The following is a 13866-nucleotide window of genomic DNA, read 5'->3' on the forward strand; positions in this document are numbered from 1 at the left end:
TCCCAAAGGATACCACTGAGGGAAAAAAGAGGCTTCACCAATCGAAAAACAGCTACCAGTAATCCTCGGATGAGATCAAATGGACAGAAATAAATGTCAAGTCTCTTATACTAAAAAATGAACTGAACAAGTAATGCAAGGACAGTTTGTGTGAAAATGTTAAACCTACATGAAAGTTTCAATGGACTAAAAGCTCAGTTTGAAGCAGAAAAAGATGAAGCTGCCAAAAAAAGCTAATGTAATGTTAGGTCTCATTCCCTGCATTGGTAGGAGACTCAGTGTTTCCACTGTACCGTGATCACAGTAGAGGTTCAATTCCAAAAACATTTTTGCTTTTTTTTTTTTTATGTAAACAAAATATTTTCATTGTAGAAAAATAAGAAAAAAGGGACTTTTTTAAAACCATCCATGATTACACTACCCAGCAATAACCACATTAAATATTTTTAAATATATATGTATTCTTGGAATATATATATACATACATACATCATACACATACACACATACATTATTATATATAAATATATATATATTTAAACGTATCTTTATTGATTTCGGAGAGAGGAAGGGAGAGGGAGAGAGAGAGACAGAAACATCAATGATGAGAGAGTCATTGATCGGCTGCCGCCTGCACGCCCCCGACTGGGGATCGAGCCCGCAACCCGGCATGTGCCCTGACCAGGAATCGAACCCTGATCTCCTGGGTCCTAGATCGATGCTCAACTGCTGAGCCATGCCTGGCTGGGCTATAAATATATATTTACCAGAATGAAACATGCTGACAAAGTGCTTTATAAATTTTTTTTTAATTTCATTGTTATAAACCTCTTTCTACATCATTAAATATAGCATATAAGAAATATATCATTATTCTTGTGTTCATTGTTTAGATTTGCCATAATGTATTGACCCAATTTTTTATTGTTGGATTTTAGAGTGCCTTCTGAATGTTTTTCTATTATAAACAATGTGTTAACCAACTTGGACATTCATTTTTGCTCATTTAACCAATGATTTCCTTCTTAGACGTAAAATTACAGGATTAAAAGGTGCAAAATAGTAAGGCTTTTGATAAGCAATGAAAACAGTTTATACCAAGCAATCAAAAAAGAAAAAGCAGCCCAGCAGGAAAATGAATGTTTTATCTTTGTGTGCAAGCATAAAAATACCAATAAGCAATTCACAGAAGACATGTAAATGACCAATTGTTGGGAGCCGGCTATGTGTCTGGACATGGTCCACGTAGCCTGAGGGCCTGGAGTCAAGGACTCAACCCTCCCCACAAGTTCCCTTGAGGAGCTGAGATAAAGAACTTACCAAGGTCTGGGCTCATGCAGGAGGCAGGATATTTACTCTGAAAGAGTATTTATGCAGCTTTGAAGGAACTAGTTTGTATCACCCTCACCGCATTATCACTTGTTACTCACTATATAATAAAGGCGTTGAAGCCATTTGGGGCTGCCCCTCATTAGAGGACAGTCCTCCTGATCCCATAACTGTGTTTGTCTCTTTCATTCCCACCCCTCGAACTCAGGTTTGTTTGTCTTGCAGGCTGGTTCCTGGCAAGTGGGGCCCGAACAGGGACCTGAGTCCTCGAGACGCAACTTCAGGTAAGGTGAGGACTCCTCCATAGGTGGGCGGCGCTGGCCAGAAAGGGCATTGAGGTAAGAGGAGCATTTTGATTTATAGTCAGGAGTAAAATAAGATGGGGCAATCTAGTTCAGCACAGAGGCTTTTTGCTCAAATGTTAGGTTCTATGTTAAGAACAAGAGGAGCAAAGGTTTCTGAAGAACGTATTTTAAAGTTTTTAAAACTCATAGAGACAGTCTGTCCTTGGTTTCCTAAAGAAGGTACAGTTAATGTAAAGACATGGAAAAAGGTAGGGGAAAAATTACGAGACTGGCATCATGCACATGGGCCAAAAAAGGTGCCCATGGATACATTATCTCTCTGGAGCCTAGTATGTGATTCCCTTGATCCTAGTCATGAGTTTGAATGTAAAACAGGGAGTATGGAACAAAAAGAGGAGGCTCCTAAATTAGAGGGAAAATTAGAAGGAGGAGGGAATGTACAAAGAGAGGGGGGTAAGGATTCCGAATGGGATGCCGAGGAGCTCCCACCAGAAGAGCAGGCTGAATTAGACGATGCAGCTGCTCATTACAATCATGATGATAATCTCTATCCAGCTATGACTAATACAACTAAGGAAGTAACTCCAGAGATTGTCAGGCAACTGACTCGGTTGGTGCAATCATTACAAACTTCTGAACAAAAGCCAACTTTCCCTTCTGCTTCACCTGCCTCTCCATGGAAAAGAGATTATCAAGATAATTCTAAATTGAATAATTGTAACAGGGAAAATAATCTAAATTACCCATGTATAGAAAAACAGATCAAGGATACCCTATCTCCACTGCAAAGAACGCTCTTGAAAGCACAAGAGAGTGGAGAGGAGGTGTGGAATTCTGGGTTTGCCGTCTTTCCAGTCTCTGAGCAGCCAAACCCTAATAATCATAATCAGGTGCAAAGATATTACACCCCTGTGTCATTCAAAATGTTAAAGGAGCTAAAACAGGCTACAGCTCAATATGGGCCCACTGCTCCGTATACTTTGACCATCCTAGAAAACATTGCTACTGACGCTTTAACTCCTAATGACTGGAGATCTCTAGCTAAAGCATGTTTAACAGGAGGAGAATATTTATTATGGAAATCAAAATTTTATGATCATTGTCATGAGGCTGCAAACAGAAACAGGGCAAACAATATTCCTATAACTTATGAGATGTTAATAGGAGAGGGGCCTCACTTAACCAATGATGCACAAGCAATCTACCCTCCGGAGGCTTATCATACAATTAATGCACTGGCCTCTAAGGCCTGGCGTACATTGCCTACACCTGGCAGAAAATCAAAAGAACTAGCCAAAATAAAGCAGGGACCTGAGGAGCCTTACCAAGATTTTGTTTCCAGATTGCTTCAGGCAGTTCGCTTAGTGCCTGACGGAGAGGCAAGAAAGTTGCTGGTCACACAGTTGGCTTATGAGAATGCAAATTCAGCATGTCAATCTGCTATTGGACCTTGGGGAAAAAAGGGTTCACTATCTGATTATGAACGTCTCTGTGCCGATATTGGAGCATCATATATACAAGGGTTGACATTAGCCGCAGCACTGCAAGGAACAACTCTTCAAGGAGTGATGGAACAGCAACAGAGAAATAAAGGAAAAAGAAGAGGTAATTGCTACAGTTGTGGCAAGTCAGGGCATTTCAGTAAGGAATGTAAAAATAGGAATAATAGCAATGAACAAGTAAAACAACCAGGATTGTGCCCAAAATGTAAAAGAGGAAAGCATTGGGCTAATATGTGCAGGTCAAAAATTGACACAGATGGCAAACCCTTACAGCGATCGGGAAACTACAAGAGGGGGCAGCCTCGACCCCCTCAAACAATCGGGGCCATGTCAGTCTACCCACCCCAGGATTGCCAGGGACCAAACAGGGAATACAGGACCTATATAGAGCCACGCCAGGAAGCGCAGGACTGGACCTCGGTCCCACCACCTGCTACGTGTTAACACCTGAGACTGGACCCCAAGCCATACCCACAGGGGTATATGGGCCTCTGCCAAGAGACACTGTAGGCCTGTTATTAGGACGTAGCAAGGGACAATGAAGGGACTTCAAGTTTTTCCAGGCGTCATAAACTCTGACTATACTGGGGAGTTAAAGGTCATGTGTATAGCCCCTCTTAATATCATTACATTAACCCCTGAAATGAAAATCGCACAATTGATATTATTACCCTTTAAGAAGATAGGAAGAATTTTATCTCAACAGGATAGGGGAAATCATGGCTTTGGCTCTTCCAATAGAGCTTATTGGGTCTGAGAGACCTAAAAGGGAACTGCTGATTAATGGTAAAAAATTTAATGGATTGCTTGATACCGGAGCTGATGTTTCAGTAATTAGTCAGTTATACTGGCCATCCCAGTGGCCTGTGCAACTTGTTATGACTTCTTTGCAAGGAATTGGACAGACTCAATCTCCACTGCAAAGTACACAGATTCTTACGTGGTGAGGTGCAGAGGGAAAGACAGGTAAATTTCAACCTTATGTATTGCCTTTTCTGCCATGTAATTTGTGGGGCTGAGATGTTCTCAAAGATATGGGAGTGTTATTGTATAGCCCAAATACTAAGGTAACTAATCATATGTTAGACCAAGGTTACATACCAGGGCAGGGTTTGGGCAAACATGGCCAGGGAATGGAACAACCCATTCCCTGCAAAGGCCAACTGACAAAACAAGGTCTTGGCTATGATTCAAATTTGTCCTGAAGGTCACTGCTCTTCCTGCCTCCCTTACAGCTGACCCTATTACCTGGACATCTGACAATCCTGTGTGGGTGGAGCAGTGGCCTTTATCAGAGGGAAAAATTCAAGCAGCCCAGCAATTGGTGCAGGAACAATTAGCTCAGGGGCACATTGAGGAGTCTAATAGTCCTTGGAATACACTTACATTTGTTATTAAGAAAAAATCTTGAAAGTGGAGGCTATTGCAGGATTTAAGAGCAGTAAATAAGACTATGGAAATTATGGGGCCTTTACAACCAGGTTTGCCCTCCCCGGTGGCCATTCCTGCAGGATACCATTTAATAGTATTAGACTTGAAAGACTGCTTTTTCACCATCCCATTATACCCTGCAGATTGTAAAAGATTTGCCTTCAGTGTTCCTTCAACCAACTTTAAGGAACCAATGCAGAGATATCACTGGAGAGTTTTGCCCCAGGGCATGGCAAATAGTCCCACATTGTGTCAAAAATTTGTGGCTACAGCTATTAAAGAAATTCGAGCCCGGCCGGGCGTGGCTCAGTGGTTAAGCATCGACCTAGGATCCAGGCGATCAGGGTTCGATTCCCGGTCAGGGCACATGCCCAGGTTGCGGGCTGCAGCTGATCAATGACTCTCTCATCATTGATGTTTCTAGCTCTCCCTCTCTCCCTCTCCTTTCCTCTCTCTGAAATCAATAAAGATATATTTAAAAAAAAAAAAAAGAAAGAAATTCGAAAGATACATCCAGAAGCCTACGTAATCCATTATATGGATGATGTTTTAGTGGCTCATCATGATCCAGAAAACTTAAAAGTGATTTACTCAGAGTTGGAACTTCAACTAAATAGATTTGGCCTTGTAGCCCCTGAAAAGGTTCAACAGACCACAGCTTCTAATTACTTAGGGAAACTGAAAGCAGGACAGAAAGTAAGGCCACAAAAATTTCAATTCAGAACAGACAATCTATCCACCTTGAATGATTTCCAAAAACTTTTGGGGGACATTAATTGGATAAGGCCTTCTTTAGGCTTAACCATGGGTGAATTAAAACCACTATTTGACATACTCCGTGGTGACCCTGACCCCAATAGTCCTCGAGAATTAACCATAGAGGGACAACAGGCTCTAGAGATGGTAGAGAAAGCTATCTCACAACAATAGGTGATTAGAATTAATTACACAAAACCTGGCAACTAATTATCTTACCTACAAATTATTTGCCTACTGGAATTTTTTGGCAAGAAGCTCCAATAGAATGGATTCATTTATCTTCCTCCAGAAAAAAGGTTATCACTCCTTATGCCATGTCAGTGGCCCAATTAATATTGCAGGGTAGAAAAAGAGCTATGGAGTTACTTGGGAAGCAGCCTGCCACTATTACTGTGCCTTACACTTCCACGCAGCAACAGTGGTTGTGGCAAAATGAAACGTTATGGCAGCTCGACTGCCATTATCCATCAGATAAATTATTACAGCTATTCATTCAAAACCCTGTGATATTCCCAAAAATTGTCTCTAAAGAACCTCTGTCTAATGCTCCTTTAGTGTTTACTGATGGGTCGACGTCTGGAATTGCCAGCTATGTTATCAATAATCAGGGCTATACATTGAATACTAAAGAAACCTCTGCACACAGAGTGGAGTATTTAAATGCTTGCAAGATGTAAAATTTAATTTGTACACAGATTCTAAATACATTGTACCTATCATTCAAGGCTTGGAGACGGCTACCCTGACTGACAGGGGTCCCTCTGCAGTAATAACTGCTCTCTTGTCTTTACAGCAGCTGACTCAGCAACGCACCTCGCCCTGTTTTGTGGGACACATCAGAGCTCACTCAGCTCTCCCTGGACCTTTAGCAGAAGGAAATGCACAAGCAGGCATGTTGACTCGGGACGCTTCCTTAGCTCTTTCCTCTATGGAACAAGCACGAGCCTCACATGCTCTGCATCATCAAAATGCTTCGGGTTTAAGAAAACAATTTAACATTACTCGTGAAGCCGCCCGACAAATAGTAAAGGGATGTCAGAACCGTCCGGAGCCTACGCCCCTTGTGCCTCAGTGTGGTGTTAATCCGCGGGGATTGCTCCCAGGACATATTTGGCAAATGGATGTTACTCATATAGCTGAATTCGGTCTTCAATCATTTGTACACGTCACAGTGGATACTTATTCTGGATTTTTAGTGGCAACCGCATGTACTGGGGAAAATACAAAACAGGTTATTTTTCATGTATTATCATGTTTTGCCATCTTGGGCATTCCAAAAATTATAAAAACTGACAATGGGCCTGCAGATGCTAGCAAAACATTTACAGAGTTTTGTGCAACTTTCCAAATTACTCATATCACAGGCATTCCTTATAACCCTCAGGGCCAGGGAATAATCCAGCGAGCTCACAGGACCTTAAGGGCTCAAATTGCAAAAGTAAAGACGGGGGAATATACCTGCCATTCTCCTAATAATATACTTAATCTCTCTTTATTTACCCTTAATTTTTTATTTACCCTTAAATTCGGATGCAGAAGGTTTCTCAGCAGCTGAGCAGCATTGGAGATCCCCCAATAGAAAATATGCTGAGGATTTGTGGAGACTCTAACAACAGAGCACGGACGAGTTCAACCTAATGTTTGGAAGTTAGCAGCAAACATGGACATTGTCATAGTGAGACATAAAGATGAGAATCATCCAAATGGGAACTATTCTGTTAAAGGAGGTTTAGCCTGTGTTCCTCCTCCTTATGTATTACTGTTAGGTAAGGTTTTGATTAAGAAATTAGCTGATTATTATACTATTAATTGTGTAAATTGTAACCTTACAAATTGTGTATCTAGTGCTAATGCAAACCTAGATTTGTTAGTATTGAACCAACCTGCGTTTGTAATGTTTCCTGTTAAGATGCAAGGACTCTGGTATACTAATGAAGGACTTGAAGTGTTGCTGAAGTGTTGCAAGAGTTAAATGAACTATTGGAGAGACCTAAAAGATTCCTGGGACTGTTGGTAGCCGGTATTGCTGCTTTAGTTTCTATTAATTCTACAGCTTCTATTGCTGGAATTGCTCTTACTCAAGAAATACATACAGCGAATTTTGTTAATGGGTTAGCAAAAAATGTATCTGATGCTTTGGGAGCTCAAGAAGGAATTGATAAGAAATTAGAGGATAAGTTGAATGCCTTAGAAGAAGCTGTTTTACTCATAGGAGATCAAATTCAAAGTGTGAAGGTGAGAATGTCGCTGCAGTGTCATGCTCAGTTTCAATGGGTTTGTGTTACTAAGAACCATATAGTAACTCTGAATGGGGGTGGGATAGGATTAAAAACCATCTTATGGGGATATGGAGTCAAGATAATATATCTATTGATGTTGCCATTTACATGCTGATATAAATGCTATAGAATCTGCTCCTCCTCTAGATACCTCACCCGCAGACTTAGCAAAAGAACTGTTTGACAAATTTTCTAACATTATCTCTGGGCATAGTTTATTCTCATTATTTTATTCTGCTATTATGTTTTTGGCTGTAGTGTTAATATTCCTATGTTTATTCCCAGTCTGTGTCCAGTCAGAAATACAAAACATCTCAGAGCTGCAGACAGGAGCCCACTGGCTCAAATTAAAAAGTAAAGAAGGGGGAGATGTTGGGAGGCGGTGACGTGTCTGGACATGGTCCATGCCACCTGAGGGTCTGGAGTCAGGGACTCGACCCTCCCCACAATTACCCTTGATGTTGAGAGCCCTCTACGTGTCTGGACATGGTCCACATAGCCTGAGGGCCTGGAGCCAAGGACTCAACCCTCCCCACAAGTTCCCATGAGGAGCTGAGATAAAGAACTTACCAAGGTCTGGGCTCATGCAGGAGGCAGGATATTTACTCTGAAAGAGTGTTTATGCAGCTTTGAAGGAACTAGTAGTTTGTATCACCCTCACTGCATTACCAATTGTTTGTCACTCACTATATAATAAAGGCGTTGAAGCCATTTGGGGCTGCCCCTCAATAGAAGGCGGCCCTCCTGATCCCATAACTTTGTTCGTCTCTTTCATTCCCACCCCTCGAACTCAGGTTTGTTTGTCTTGCAGGCTGGTTCCTGACAACCAATGAATGTATGAAAAGATGCTCAACCTCACCAGTAAGAGAGGAAATACAAAACAATAATGAGAAACTATTTTTCACATGCAGATTGACAAAAATATTTAAGATTCATAATATCTGATAATGCCAGTGGTGAGGAAGATGGACATTTTCATACAGTATTGGTGAGAGAGAAAATTGTTGCCACATTTTTGTAGACAATTTGGCAGAATCTACCAAACTAATCTACTTAAATTTAAAAGACACACACTATGAGCCATGAGTCCTAATAATAGGAATTTATGCTAATAAATTTTAGCACCATTAACAAAACACTAGAAATCTCAGTGCCCATTGATTATAAAAGTAACATCTAAAAATGAATTATGTAGCCCTGGCCAGGTAACTCAATTGGTTGGAGCATAGTCTTATACACCAAAAGGTTACTAGTTCAATCCCCAGTTAGGGCATGTACAGGAGGCAACCTATCAATGCTTCTCTCTCTCTCTCTCTTTCTCTCTTAAATCAATAAAAACATATCCTCAGGTGAGGGTTAAAAAACATTTTTAAAAATAAATTATGTAGTTTTGTAGGTATTGACAATGGAAAGATTTTAAAATATCAAGTTACAGACAATTCTTATAACACTTCCATTTTTGTAAAAAAAAAGCTACGTGTGTGAATAAACATGTATATGTTCTGTAAGCATAGCAATGTTTGCTGCTGGAGAGTGGAACTGGCTGACAGGGCTCCATGTTTTACTTTATACACTTCTGCACTGGCTGAAATTTTAACAATGAATATGTATTTTTATAATTAAACGTTAAAGATTAAAAACACAAAAGCTCTCCAGTCAAAAGTGATCCTAATTTTGATTTATGTTCATGATGTCAGTTTCAGGGGTGAGCTTTCTGTCTCTTTAAAATGTATATAAATCTTTCAAAAAGCTAAAGGAGCTTCTGGCCATCTTTGTTACCCAGGATGTCTTTTTAAGGGCCTGGGAACCACCTCTTTGAAGTGTAATCATCAAGGAAGATAGTGTCCCTATCTCCCAGTCTCTGCAGGAGTGGCCGCCTTGCTCCCTCCTGTTCTAAAGATATAAGAAGTTTCTTTTTTCTTGGATAAAGCCGATTAGCCAACAGATGGTCACCCCGATTACAAAGTGAGTTATGTGTGACAAATGGTGTTGTCAAGTCCTCTTACTTAAGCACTAGCCACATATGCTCCCCAAACCAATCACAGGAGATGCCTGGCTTGTAGTTAGCTCATCTCCAGTTTCCCTATGCCAAAGCACTGCAATCAGAACACACCTGAGACTTACCCAATTCTTCCGCTATAAAGCTTTCACTCCCTGCCTACCTTTGAGTCTCTGCCAAACCCAAGTGATGGTGGCTGACTCCCTTGCTATAGCCAGTTCTGGATAAATAGTCTCTGTTCTCCTTTGGGTGGTCTTATTTATTTCCACAGCACTCTACAGTTTCCTTAGTTATGCTATGTCCCTTCTGACCAGTTCTATGGGGAATACTGGCATTAATTTAGGCAAAGTGGATGCTGCAGTGCTAGAGGCCAAATTGGACAGGAAAAGAAATGCTTCTGATGGCACTGAAAAGTACAGCTTGCACTAACCTGAGCCATAGGCCCAGGTGGTGCTAGTCAAGCAACCCAGGCAGTGCTTGGGCACCAAGAATTCAGACTAAGAGTTCTGTTCAAAATAGACATCTTTCTAGTTCCTTGGAGCTAGGAAAGGGGAGGGCTACACTTGGTGGAGAGAGAGAGAGAGAGAAAGAGAGAGAGAGAGAGAGCCCACTTTATAGTCAAGCTTCTTTTTGGTTGTGAGAAGCAAAGGCTTTTTCAAAATAGCTCAATAAAAAGGGTTTTGAGCCCTGGCTGGTGTGGCTCAGTTGGTTGAGTGTTGTCGCATGAACTGAGAGGTCACCAATTTGATTTGTGGCCTGAGCACATGCCCAGGTTGAAGGCTTGATCCTCACTGGGAGTGGTGCAGGAGACAGCTGATTGATGTTTCTCTCTCTCTCTCTCCCTCCCTCCCTCTCCCTTCCTCTCTCTCTAAAATCAATAAAAACATATTTTTTTTAAAAAGGGGGCATAGGTACAGGCAAACTCATCTAACCCAGGAATAGGAAATAAAACTCTGCCAGCTCCCTGGCCTGGAAAATCATTAGAGAGGAAGGCCCTTTACTCTGTGTCTCTGCAGCTGAGAGGGCTCCTGTCTATCTCTTCTCTATATTTCTCTCCACACCAACTCCATTCTCTTCAATAGGCAGACTGGTTTCCTCTAATACACATCAGCTTGTACATGACCCCCAAAATGGCCACTCCAGGCACCAAGCCTACTTGAGCTTCCATGGGGAGCATCATTGTTGTCTGGGTACAGTCTCTGCATCTCTTGGTTCAAACTCAAAAAAAAAAAGCTTTTTTTTTTTTTGCACAATTTACCTGTCCCAGCCAAGCCACACAGGTTATACATAGATCATGGTCAGGCAATGGATCTTGCCTTCGGATCATCCATCCACGGGTCAATCACTGGAGGCTGAAGGAACAGAGTCATGTCTTCCATAAGAATGTAACCATGTTGGATATCACAAATATATTCTATTATAGGAAGCAGTATTATTAAATAACACAGACTACATATATCCACCACAATCATTACAAATGTCCACTGAGGGTATAACAGTGGATTGGAGAATAATAAAGGTTATTCTTAGAAAGATTCCTAGAGAAGGTGGAAGGAAATAGGTTCCATGCGGAGGGGACCAGAAAGAACTTTGTGCCAGCTGGTAGAAGGGTTGTGGTCAAGGTCCATAAGGAAATGGGGCCAAATATGTTGAGACTTTGACTAGGCACAGGCTGCAAGTCTCTTCTGTAATTCTTAGAATATTCAGTGTGGATGGGACTTAGAGATCATCAGGTCCAACCTTGACTCACTTCAAATGAGAGCACTGAGGGTCAAAGTGGCTGGTGACACAGTGACACAGCTGTGGCCACAGAGTTCAACTTAGAACCAAGGCCAGAGTCCAAGTCCGTACCTCCAAGCTCAGTCTTCTTTCCACTATAAACCCTTCAGGGTCCCTTAGCTAGCTCATCCCTTTGCTAAGGCACAACCTCTCTTTCTACCACCAGGAATTTGTACACTGCATACATGGTGGTGTAGAGAAAGGGAGACTAGCCCCTCCTATTGGTCTTTGAAAAAGGACAATTTATTCCTCAGCATTGTCATCATCCTCTGTTCTAAAATTGCTTGAACCCTAACCCACATGTCCTTGAGGACCCCCAACCCCGTGTCATTCCTCAGAGTGTATATAAAGGGTTGAGGAATGAATCACAACACTGCTCAGTACTGAAGGGACCTTGTTAACCTCCAGATACTCTTTCTGGGAGGGTGTCCCATAGATAAACACTGTGATGCCACTAGAAATCATGACTACTGTCAGGTGCGAAGCACAGGTGTTAAAGGCCTTCTTCCTTCCGCCTGAGGAAGGGATTCGCACTATCGTCAAGATGATGTACATATAGGAATAGGCCACAGGGGCTACGCAGCAGAGGGTGACGGTGGACGAAAGCATAAAATCCATCAGCTCAGTGGCACTGGTGTCTGCGCAGGCCAAGGCCTGCAAGGGCCCACTGTCACAGAAGAAGTGGTTAATACTGTTGGAGCCACAGAAGGGCAGCTGGGAGAAGAGGGTGGCTGGGAAAAGCACAGATAGGAAGCCTCCCAACCAAGAGAACACCACGGCCTCAACGCAGACAGAAGGTCTCGCGATGATGCTGTACTGCAGCTGGGAACAGCAGCGTAGCGATCCTGTGACATGACTGTCAGCAGAAGAAACTCTGCTGTGCCCAGGAAGAAGTAGAAATAGCACTGGGTGATACAGCCAGCAAAGGAGATGGTTTCATCCCCAGATGCTAAGTTGGCCAACACTTTTGGAGAGGATGTCCAGCACAGAGAGGCTGCACAGGAAGAGGTGCATGGGGGTGCGGAGGCGGGAGTGGACAGCACAGTGGAGACGATGACCAGGCTCCCCAGCAGGGTCAGCAGGGGCGTGGGGGGCAGCAGCTCCATCTGCCTGCTGAAGGGAAATCCCAGCAAAACAAACTCCCCCCGTCTGATTAGCATGGGCCTGGAGGGCGGGACTCAATTCCTCTGATGGAACAAAAGGAGAAAGTGTTTAGGAGCACGTTCGGTGTACAAAACCCCATGCTGCTCACTAGAAAAATATGAACATAAAGTGTGTTAATCCAAACTATGTAATCTAAATTTAACTTGGTTTTAAATTATTTGCCTATCGAATTGAAACTTTTTTTAAATGATAATGTTCATTGTTAATAAGGGTATCTACCTTGAGACCTACACTGTCACATGGTTCATATGAACTTTCTAAGAAACAATATAGCCATTCATATAAAAATCCTTAAAACTGAGCAATCCTTAGACTCAGAAATCTACCTGGAAGAAATAGTCATGGATGTGTTCAAAGATTTTGCTAAAACAGCATTACCACAGAATTGCTTATAATAATGAAAATTTGGCAACAAGTTAAATATCCAAAAATGGGGCATGGAATAAATAAATTATGACACATCTAAACAATAACATTATGCAGCCATTAAAAAGTATATTTTACTATAATACATAAATGACAAATTTTATGTAATGACAAAATAGCCACAATGATTTGTTATTATTATTAAGTTTTTTAAAGAAAGTTATAAACTAGTAGTAACATTATGATCCCATTTTGGAGGTAAAATGTAAATCAGCAAAGGTCCTACCATAATCAAGGCATTGCTGAAGAAGAAGAAACTGGGGGTGGGGGACTTGCCCTAGTAGATAACAAGGCATAAAAATAGCATGATTAAGTCAAGATGGTATTGACACAAATACACACAAACTGACAAGCAGAACAAGATAGAAAGTCAAAAAACACCCATACAAATATGAAACAGTGATAAACGTCAGAGGTGAAAGGAAGCTGGTACTGCTGATCATCCATATGGGGAAAAAGTAACATTGGATTCCCTACTCATATCAGACACTAACATCCATTCTAGATGGACAAAAAATTAAATGTAAAAATAAAAACTTTAGGAGAAAAAATAGGAGAATATTTTTGGGGCCTTAGGGTAGAAAAAAAAAATCTGATTAAAGAAGATCTGAGCCTAGCCAGTGTGGCTCAGAGGTTGAGCATCAACCTATGATCCAGGAGATCTCGGTTCGATTCCCGGTCAGGGCATGTGCCTGGGTTGTGGGCTCAATTCCCAGTAGGGGGCGTGCAGGAGGCAGCCAATCAATGACTCATCATTGATGTTTCTATCTGTCTCTCCCCCTCTCCCTTCCTCTCTCTGAAATCAATAAAAAAAATTTTTTTTTTAAAAAAAATCTGAAAAGTGCTAAACAAAAAAAAGATAATATTGATAAATTAAGCTACATTAAAATTAA

The 13866-nt window shown here is 41.5% G+C and overlaps 1 pseudogene; it reads right to left on the bottom strand.

Annotated features, from left to right (window-relative positions):
- Positions 1-11601: 11601 nt before the first annotated feature.
- On the bottom strand, positions 11602-12543 carry OR6J1 (olfactory receptor family 6 subfamily J member 1; annotated as a pseudogene).
- Positions 12544-13866: the final 1323 nt, after the last annotated feature.

This window comes from Miniopterus natalensis, chromosome 1 (genome assembly GCF_054644295.1).
Source record: "Miniopterus natalensis isolate mMinNat1 chromosome 1, mMinNat1.hap1, whole genome shotgun sequence".
Classification (NCBI taxonomy): Eukaryota; Metazoa; Chordata; class Mammalia; order Chiroptera; family Miniopteridae; genus Miniopterus; species Miniopterus natalensis.